Source organism: Sminthopsis crassicaudata, chromosome 2 (genome assembly GCF_048593235.1).
Source record: "Sminthopsis crassicaudata isolate SCR6 chromosome 2, ASM4859323v1, whole genome shotgun sequence".
Lineage (NCBI taxonomy): Eukaryota > Metazoa > Chordata > Mammalia > Dasyuromorphia > Dasyuridae > Sminthopsis > Sminthopsis crassicaudata.
The window spans coordinates 213,853,963-213,864,848 of NC_133618.1; the positions used below are offsets into that span (position 1 = coordinate 213,853,963).

General features: G+C 32.8%; 1 long non-coding RNA gene across 1 annotated transcript in view; it reads left to right on the forward strand.

Annotated features, from left to right (window-relative positions):
• The window catches only part of LOC141553355 (uncharacterized), a 118,628-nt gene extending 110,604 nt beyond the window's left edge, over positions 1-8,024 (forward strand). Inside the window, exons 3-4 of the long non-coding RNA XR_012485419.1 lie at positions 6,643-6,750; positions 7,973-8,024. This is a non-coding gene — a long non-coding RNA (uncharacterized LOC141553355). The remainder of the gene's footprint in view (positions 1-6,642; positions 6,751-7,972) is intronic.
• Positions 8,025-10,886: the final 2,862 nt, after the last annotated feature.

Sequence of the window (10,886 nt, forward strand, 5' to 3'; positions counted from 1 at the left end):
CCTTAAAGTAATCTATTTATTTAGTGCTATACCAATCAGACTCCCAAGAAACTATTTTAATAACCTAGAAAAAATAACAACAGAATTCATATGGAACAACAAAATGTCGAGAATTTCAAGGGAAGTAATGAAAAAAAATTAAGTCAAGGTGGTCTAGCTGTACTTGATCTAGAACTATATTATAAAGCAACAGTCACCAAAACCATTTGGTATTGGCTAACAAATAGACTAGTTGATCAGATACATAGGTTAGGTTCATAGGGCAAGATAGTGAATAAAAATAGCAATCTAGTGTTTGACAAACCCAAAGATCCCAACTTTTGGGATAAGAATTCATTATTTGAGAAAAAACTGCTGGAAAAACTGGAAATTAGTATGGCAGAAACTACTCATGGACCCACATTTAACACCACATACTACAATTAGATCAAAATGGGTCCAAAATTTAGGCATAAAGAACGAAATCATAAATAAATTGAAGGAACATCGGATGGTTTACCTCTCAAACTTGTGGAGGAGGAAGGAGTTTGTGTCCAAGGGAGAACTAGAGACCATTATTGATCACAAAATAGAAAATCTTGATTACACTAAATTAAAAAGTTTCTGCACAAACAAAACTGATGCAAACAAGATTAGAAGGGAAGTAACCAATTGGGAAAACATTTTTACAGTTAAAGGTTCTGTTAAAGGCCTCATCTCCAAAATATACAGAGAATTGACTTTAATTTATAAGAAATCAGGCCATTATCCAATTGATAAATGGTCAAAGGATATAAACAGACAATTTTCAGATGATGAAATTAAAACTATTTCCACTCATATGAAAGAATGTTCCAAATCACTATTCATCAGAGAAATGCAAATTAAGACAACTCTGAGATATCATTACATACCTGTCAGATTGGCTATGATGACAGGAACAAATAATGATGAATGTTGGAGGGGCTGTGGGAAAACTGGGAAACTGATGCATTGTTGGTGGAGCTGTGAAAGAATCCAACCATTCTGGAGAGCAATCTGGAAGTCTTCCCAAAAAGTTATCAAAATTTGCATACCCTTTGACCCAGCCATATTACTACTGGGCTTATATCCCAAAGAAATACTAAAGAAGGGAAAGGGACCTGTATGTGCTAAAATGTTTGTGGCAGCCCTTTTCATAGTGGCCAGAAGCTGGAAAATGAATGGATGTCCATCAATTGGAGAATGGTTGGGTAAAGTATGGTATATGAATGTTATGGAATATTATTGTTCTCTAAGAAATGACCAACAGGAGAAATACAGAGAGGCTTGGAGAGACTTACATCAACTGATGCTAAGTGAAATGAGCAGAACCAGAAGATCACTATACACTTCAACAATGATATTGTACGAGGATGTATTCTGATGGAAATGGATATCTTCAACATGAAGAGCTAATCCAATTCCAATTGATCAATGATGGACAGAATCAGCTACATCCAGAAAAGGAACACTGGGAAATGAGTGTAAACTGTTATTTTTACCTTCTGAATCCAATTCTTCCTGTGCAACAAGAAATTCGGTCCTACACACATACATTGTATCTAGAATATATTGTAATATAGTTAACATGTATAAGACTGCCTGCCATCTGGGGGAGGGGGTTGGGGGAGGAAGGGAAAAAATCTGAACAGAAGTAAGTGCAAGGGATAATGTTGTAAAAAATTACCCATGCATATGTACTGTCAAAAATAGTTATAATTATAAAATAAAATAAAAATTAAATTAAAAAAAGAAAAGAAGACATTGAACTAGTAAATAAAAATGTAGCTAGTATATTAATTTTTAATTAAAGCTTTTCCTTTATAAAACATATGTATGCATAATTAAAAAAAAGTTTTCAAACTGTGCATACCCTTTGACCCAGCAATGCTACTACTGGGCTTATATCCCAAGGAAATAATAAAGAAGGGAAAGTGACCTGTATGTGCCAAAATGTTTGTGGCAGCCCTTTTTGTAGTAGCTAGAAACTGGAAAATGAATGGATGTTCATCAATTGGAGAATGGTTGGGTAAATTATTGTATATGAATGTTATGGAATACTATTGTTTTGTAAGAAATGACAAGCAGGATGAATACAAGAGAAGCTTGGAGAGACTTACATGAACTGATGCTTAGTGAAATGAGCAGAACCAGATCATTATAAACAGCAACAATAATCTTGTATGAAGATGTATTCTGATGTAAGTGGATATCTTCTACAAAGAGAAGATGTAATTCAGTTCCAATTTATCAATGATGGGCAGCATTAGCCACACCCAGAAAAGGAACACTGGGAAATGAGTGTAAACTGTTTGCACTTTTACTTTTCTTCCCAGGTTATTTTTACCTTCTGAATCCAATTCTCCCTGTTCAACACAAGAACTATTTGGTTCTATACATATATATTGTATCTAAGATATACTATAATATAAATAATACTGCATATTGCATATATATACTGTATAATATTGCTTGCCATCTAAGATCGGTGGTGAAGAGAGGGAAGGGAAAAGTCTTAACAGAAGTGAGTGCAAGCGATAACGTTATAAAAAATTACCCAGGCATATATTCTATCAATAGAATGTTATAATTAAACTAAATAAATAAAGTGTCATGTTTACAAATCCCTTGATATTTTCTCCACATGACCTAAAAGGAAGCAAAGAAAAGATGGAAAGTCATGAAAATAAAATCATCTATTATTATATATGTTTTCTTGAAATGGAATTTTTGTTGTTACATATTTTGAATTCTCCCTGATATTCTGCTGGGCACATGACAGTGTTTGTTTTATTTTGTTTATTTTCCTTTTCTGTTTTTCTTTTTACATTTTGTTTTTTCTTATTTGTATTCAGTTTAAATTATGTATATTTTCTTCTTCTTCTTCTTCTTCTTCTTCTTCTTCTTCTTCTTCTTCTTCTTCTTCTTCTTCTTCTTCTTCTTCTTCTTCTTCCTCTTCTTTTTTTTTTTTTTTTCTGAGGCACTTGGGGTTAAATGACTTGCCTAGGGTCACACAGCCAGTAAGTGTTGTGTCTGAGGTCAGATTTGAATTTAGGTCCTCCTGACCTCAGGACTGATGCCCTAATAAATAATTTAAACATAAACATAATAATTATAATAATAATAAATTTATGAAAATAAAAGAATTTGGATTTGAACCTATCTCTAGTGTTTTTTTTAAACTGCCTTATACTACTTTTGTTATTTTTGACTGCTTTGAAATACTTATTTAAATACCTATAAAGAGAATAAGCAATTGGCAATACTTAGTTTTTGTCCTGATTTAGTTCCTAATTATAATGCTCAATCCTGCAACATCACCCTTCCCTCTTAATCATCAGAATATCTGATAAGATGAAGATCTTATATCTCTGACATCATTAGAATATCAGGTGCCTTTCCCTCTCAATTGCCTCCCCCCATTATCTCATTCCCATCCAAGGTGTCTCTCCCTGTTATGACATCGTTCTTGTTACCCTATAAAATAATCTCTGTATCTGACATTCACTGATGGATTCTTGGAGACAATAGTCTTGTTCAGCCCTGGTACCAAACCATGGATCCATTTCGTCCCAGTAAATCTCTCCCTTTTAAATAAAATATTAAAAACTCTCTAACATCGATCTTGCCTAAGTTTCTCTGGCATTACAATCTTACCAATAAGGTTTGCTACAAACTTTGACAAATCACTTAAATTAAATTTGCCTGAAGAAGTATGTATGTGTGATATGCCCAGAAATAATATGATGGTATTAAGGTAAATTCAGAAGACCAAGTGTAAATAAATCACTTGTTTATAATACTTTGTTGGACAGAGCCTAAGAGTTCTTTTCAATCCTCATGCTCATTGCTGGAGAAAGACTTGATCCATACTACAGAGCAGAGCAACAACAGTCCAGATTTTCAGTCATCAATCAAATTAGGTCATGATTGAAAATTGCTAGTAGGGAACAGAAATATAGAAAGGAGAGTGAAAGAAAACAAAACTGAATGGAATCTAAAATAGAGAAAGATGGTATCAATTGCCAAAACCCAGGGAAGAAAAGACCACCAAATACCCTTACTTAACAGCAAGAGATTTTGTCTGAAAAGGAAATACAGATAACTTAATGCAACTTTCTTATTTCACAGAAAATGTAAATAAAGTCCAGAGAGGTCACATAAGTTGATTAAACTCACATAGCTCTGGTTGTCAAACCTGAACCAAAATCTAAGTTACCTGATTGTATTTTGCATGACATAGCTTATTTATTTGGAGATGAGACCAAGTCCATCAGAACAAGCAGTCAGAGTTGTTAACTGTTTACTTGGTATAATGGAAGTAAAGGCACTTTTTTATAATTAAAATTCAATAGACATTTGTTAGTTATTGTATATAGAGATTATGTTAGATGTTGAGATACTTAAAAAAAAAAAGGCCAGTTCTTGCCCAAAAGAAGTTTCAATCTCCAAATATCTTCTTTTTTTTTTCATCAGTCTGACATGCTACCTGGCATCCCTTCAATTAGCTTCAGTCTTTGGGACTAAACTACTATTTCCACAAAACTCCTATTAAAATGTAAATGTCTTTCAGGGAGGGATAGCACATTAAACCAATAGCAATTCCTGACATTTTAGTGACACTATGTTTATTAAGAGTATTGAGTGCCATACATAGCCTGTGGGAATGACAGGCAGGATAGTTATTTGGAGAGGGGAGAGAACTTCTGAATCTAGGCTTATTAGTGTAAGTGAGTTTGTGATCAAAGGAAGGGTAGGTAGGAGGGTACCTGGAAGCCAGGACACAACATCAAGGCATTATGTCTCCTAAAGGGAAAAGGAGGGGTGCAGAGAGGCTGAAATGAAAAAAAAATCTAAATCATTAAAAATCAGCCTTCTATTTCACTGACTTGCCACAGGAAGTAAAAGTCATACTCCACTGATTCAGGTAAGACTAAATCTGTGCGTGTGGATTTGGTTGCAGCTTTTTTTCATACAGAATAGTTTGTAATATTCTCTCTCTGGCTGTATTCTCCCAGAAAGGAGGTTTCCAGCTGATCTGTTTGATTACCTTATTCGAATATGATGATGAAAATACTTTCAGGTGTGAATTGTTTTGGTTTCTCATGTGGAACTAAGCCAATCTAGGATTCTTAGGCATGTTTAGGTATGACAGCTAGTTCTCTGACATGTGCAAAGATCAGGCCTGGAAGGAAGAGAGAAAATAAAAAGGTGGGTGGGTGGGGAAGATCAGAAGTCATTGAATTTAAGAAAATTTGAGACAGTGATTCAAGGGGGAAGGTAGTAGCCTCTGGACAAAGCATTACTATGGGAAAAAGCCAATTTTTATTATTGTTGATCAGGCAACTGTATTTGTTGTTGTTGTTGTTGTTTTGTTTGTTTTTCTGTTATTTCCTCCCCTTTCTGTAAATATTCAAAAGTACATAAATTTACTCACACATTTTATTAAGTCTTTGGGTATGATTTTCTGTCTAAAGTTGTCTAATCAGGAGTAAAAAATATTCTCACTAATCATCACAACTCAAAAACTGAATAAGAAAATTATGCTACCCAAATACAATGTTTGTGCTTGGGGTTAAATCATTTGTTTTGGAATCAAATCTTGGGTTTACATATGTTAAATGGGAGTGAAATGCAACAATAGTTCTCTCTCCTTTCCATTGGGTTATTTCAAATAATCTATGTAAAGTTGCAAATCTTAAAGTTCAACCAACTGTTCTTAACTTTTTTATGTGCTCTGGATGCCTTTCGCACTCTGATGAAAACTACAAACCTTTTCTCAGAAGAAACAAATTATATTAAAATACAATTTAACAAAATACTTTTAAAAAAAATTAGTGGACCCCAGATTAAGGATCCTGTTCTATATAAATATTGGTTATTTGATTCAGGTATAGCTATTTACAAAAGAAAAAACAAAACTCAAAACCATTCTTAAAAAGTGTCAGAGTTATGAATATCATTTCTCAATTCTCATTTGCTAATTGTCTTGAAGATTTTTATTTTAAAGTGAAATAATATAAATATTAGGCATAGATCCTTCTATTTCTAGTCTTAGTCATAAATACAGAGAATTAGAAACTAGAAAAGGTCATAGATGTAGTTATAGTGGAGGGAATTTTATTGGAGAGGTAGTGTAAAGGGAGGAAGATAAGAAATCAATCCAAGACACAAAAGAGGTATAGTAAAAGATTTAGGAAAAGAACGAAAAAAGAAGCTATGATTTGAGTCCAGGAGCATAAAAAAGTTATTTCACAACTTCTTTTTTCCCCTCCACTCAATATACCCCCTACAAATATTTACTTGTTATTTTAAATTAATTTAGTAGGAAATAAAGCATTTTATTCCACATTTAGAAATCAGGCTTACCATGAACATGCCAAATAGGGGAAAGGAAGAGATTAGTCTACTATGATTAAAGCATGTGGCTAATCCTGAGAGAGAGTTTTGATAGAGAGTGAGGAAGAGACAGTACAGAGGTCTTGGGCACTAATAAAGTGCTAAGCAAAAGAAAAGAAAAAAGGATGCACAGAAGGTGACCAATTTTTAGCAATGAAGCAAATTCTATCTCTTTTCTAACTTTTCTGACTCTGATTCCAGATTCTGATTACTTCTTTTCTACTTCTCAACTTGTTATTACAGGGTCAGACACTTGGTATCACTCAATAAATAATTGTTGAAATAAGGGAAGTCTGCTCTTTCAGAAGATGCTCTGCCAAGGTTGTACAGGTGTATGTGCAGATGAAACAGGTAAGAACAGACAATCTGTACTGATGTGCTGTGTTTCTTCAAAGTTTCAGTATTTCTTTGATCTTAAACTATTGACTTCTACCAGTTTCTTCTTGAGACACAATAAGGTTTTGAACCAAAATAACTAAAAGAAAAATAAAATTATATTTTAGCCTTTACCTATTATTCATTATTAGAGGGATGTTTGGTTCAGACACATTTTGAAATACCAACGGGGCACCTACTCTGTATTTTGAACTCATAGAGTTGCCCAGAGCACTGAGAGATTAAATTATTTATCCATAGTCACATATCCCCAATATATCAGAGGAGTAATTTGAGTCAAATGTAAGATATAGCTTGTTATCCACTGCACCAGAGCTATTAATTGGGTAGCATGCAACTTACTCTGGAGTCCTGCTGGAACTAGATTAAAATGTAATTGGGAAATATTTAACAAAATAAATAAAAATACAGTTGAATGTAAATTATGTTAACATGAGGCAGCAGCTAGGTGGTCCAGTAAATGGAGCACTGGATCTAGAGTCAGGGAGACTAAGTTTAAAATTTAACCTTATATTGGAACTATGCCCAAAAAGCTGTCAAACTGTGCATACCCTTTGATCCAGCAATATCTCTATTGAGTCTGTATCCCAAAGGGATCATAAAAAAGAGAAAAGGACCAACATTTCCAAAGATGTAGAAATCTTTTTTTTTTTTTAGCAGCAAGAAAACTGAGTCGATGTGCATCAGTTGGAGAATAGCTGATTAAGTTATGGTATATTAATATTATGGAATATTATTGTTCTTTAAGAAATTATCAGCAGGATTATTTCAGAAAGGTCTGGAGCAACTTACATGAACTGATGCTAAGTGAAGTGAATAGAACCAAGAGAAAAATTTACTCAGCTACAGCAAGGTTATACAATGATCAATTCTGATCTTTTTTTTTCCTTCTTCCAACAATGAGGAGATTCAGACCAATTCCAATAGATTTATGATAAAGAGAGCCATCTGCATCCAGAAAGAAGACTGTTGGGATTGAATGCATATCACAATATAATAGTTTCATCATTTTTCTTGTTATTTGCTTGCCTTTTTTCTTTTTCTTTTTCTCTTTCTCTTTTCTTTTTTTTTTAATTTGATTTTTTTTTGTGTGTGTGTGTGAGCAGCATGATAATTGTGGAAATAAGTATAGTAGAATTACATATGTTTAACATATATTGTTTTTCTTGCTGTCTAGGAAAGGGGGAAAGGAGAAAGAAAAATTTGGAACACAAGAGTGAATGTTGAAGACATATTTTGAAAATAAAAAAGCTATTACAAAAAAAAAATAACCTCAGATGTTTGTGATTTATGTGACACTAGGCAAAAGCATTCTATTTGCTTTTATTCACTGGAGATAACCTAGTCCAGAATCTTTGCCAAGAAAATATCATAGATGGTTTTGGTGTCCATGGGGGTCATGAAAAGTTGAACACAGTTGAATTACGAAACAACAATGTTTATATATAATTTTCTAAGTCAATCTGCCTTTGGTAGAGTTCATTATACATGAATTTTTATTTGAGTTTTATAAAACTGTGCTGCACCATGCTACATCTCATTTTAAAAGATTTTTACCTCTTTTTGAAATTAGTAGAATTTATATTACATCATAATTATCAGAAAGCAAAAACAGTTCTTATCTTATAGGATACATGTATACTATGTCTCAGGTTATTCCTTTTTGATCCTGTGCTCTAGTCATCATCTCCCCCTTTTTCCCTTTTAATTTTGTTAAATTATATTCAAGTTGGCAAAATTCATTTTCTCTTGATAACATGAGGAACCTAAAGGAATTTTAAAAACTTTATTTCTTTCATAACCTTACTTATTCTAATTTTACAGTCAGAAGGACAATCCAAAGCTCTTACTTCTACCATCTCCATTTACTACAAGTATTATACTTTCTACAAACAGTTTTTTTTCCCTACAGATCCCTATTTGTAATAATATATCATCTCTTGAATTACTATAGTGCTTTGCTTTTATCCTTCAAAACATGGTTATCATATTCTGCTTTGCATTTTCCATGCTTTGTAAAGTATTCAATGGTTACCTATTACTTTTGGGATGAAATAAGAAGCCCTCTGTTTGCACACTCCATAACAAAATAAGGTTAAAAATGGGTACACAATTTGGGCATAAAGGATGATACCATAAGCAAATTAGGAGAGCAAAGGAGGAGGAAGGAATTTGTGACTAAAGAAGAACTAAAGAACAAAATGGACAACTTTGATTACATTAAATTAAAAAAGGTTTTGCACAAACAAAACCAAAAGAAGCAACATTACAAAGGAAGTACAAAACTTGTAAAAAATCTTTATTGCCAGTATTTCTGATAAAGGTCTCATTTCTAAAATATATAAATAATTATGTTAAATGTATAAGAATACAATCATTCCCCAATTGATAAACATAAAAGGATATGAATAGAGCATTTTCAGATGAAGAAATCAAAGCCATCTACAATAATATGAAAAAATGCTCTGCATCACTATTGATTAGTGAAATGTAAATTAAAACAACTCTCAAGTACCACCTCATACCTCTCAGGTTGGCTAAGACAACAGGAAAATATAATGATAAATATTGGAGGGCATGTGAGAAAACTGGGACACTGATACATTGTTGGTGGAGTTGTGAAATGATCCAATCATTCTCGAGAACAATTTGGAACTATGCCTAAAGTGCTATCAAACTTTTCACACTCTTTGACCCAGCCATGCCACTACTGGGTCTGAATCCCAAGGAAATCATAAAGGAGGGAAAATGATTCCAATGTGCAAAAATGTTTGGAGTAGCTCTTTTTTGTGGTAACAAAGAATTGAAAAATGAGTAGATGCCTATCAGTTGGGGAATGGCAGAATAAGCTGTGGTACATGAAGGTAATGAAATAGTATTGTTCTATAAAAAAAATGATGAAGAAGCTGATTGTGTAAAGGCCTGAAAAGATTTACATGAACTAATGCTGAGCAAAACAAGCAGAATCAGCAGAATAAGGAATATGTTGAACACAATAACAGCAAGAATGTGTAATGATCAAATATGAAAGACTTGATTCTTGTTAGTGGCTTAGTGATCCAAAGCAATCCCAATAGACTTTGGACAGAAAATACCACCTTCATTCAGAAAAATAATTATGGATATTAAATGCAAATCAACACATTATATGTTCACTTTTCTTTCCTGTTCTCTCTCCCGTGGTTCTTCCTTTTGATCTGATTTTTGTTTCCCAATGTGATGCATGATGCAATGTGTATTGAAAATAAATTAATTAATTAAATTTTTTGGATCATAGGTTTTGCAAATATGAATATGGAAAATTATCTATGGATATATTTTGAAAATAAAAAGCTAAAAAATAAAATATTATCTCAAAAAAAGACAAAATAAACCATGAACTCCTTTGTTTGGCTTTTAATAATCATTACAAGCTAAGGTTCCAACCTATCCTTCTAGTAAATATAGAATATTTATTTTTCTTCATTCTATGAGTCAGTCACACTGGCCTTCTTGTGATTTATCATTCTTTTCTGCTGTTTATCCTATGTCTGGAATATGCTCCTCATCTCTTTCTTTTGAAATTTCTCTTTTTCCTTTTTCAAAACTCAGCTCAATTATTTTCTTATATATAAAACTTTTCCTGATCCTCTCTATTTGCTAGTACACCCCTCTCAAAGTATCTTCTTTTAAATGTTCTACCTTTGATCCTTACATCTTCTATTTATTTTCTACATATTCTGTATTGAATATACTTATATATGTATCTTCTCTCTGTCTTGTCAAGAAACTTATTTGACTTTTGCCTTTGATTTCAATTGCACCTAGAAGAGAGTATGGTATAAATGCTTCTTGATAAATTAGTTGATTGATTTGGAAGACTAGTTTGGAATTATGTTCAATGGTGAATTATCGTTACTTATGCAAATGGCTTTTAAGATCTTTGTGTATAGATACTGTGCTGTTTCAGCTTTAATTTCCAGGACTTTGCATAGTGTTTCAGATTGTAGGCACTCAATTACAATTTCAGAAGGAATGCTGACTTAGTGTTTTGTGACTTTAGAAGCTAAGAATAACAATAGTCTTAGAAGGGATTTTAAGCTTCACTTTGA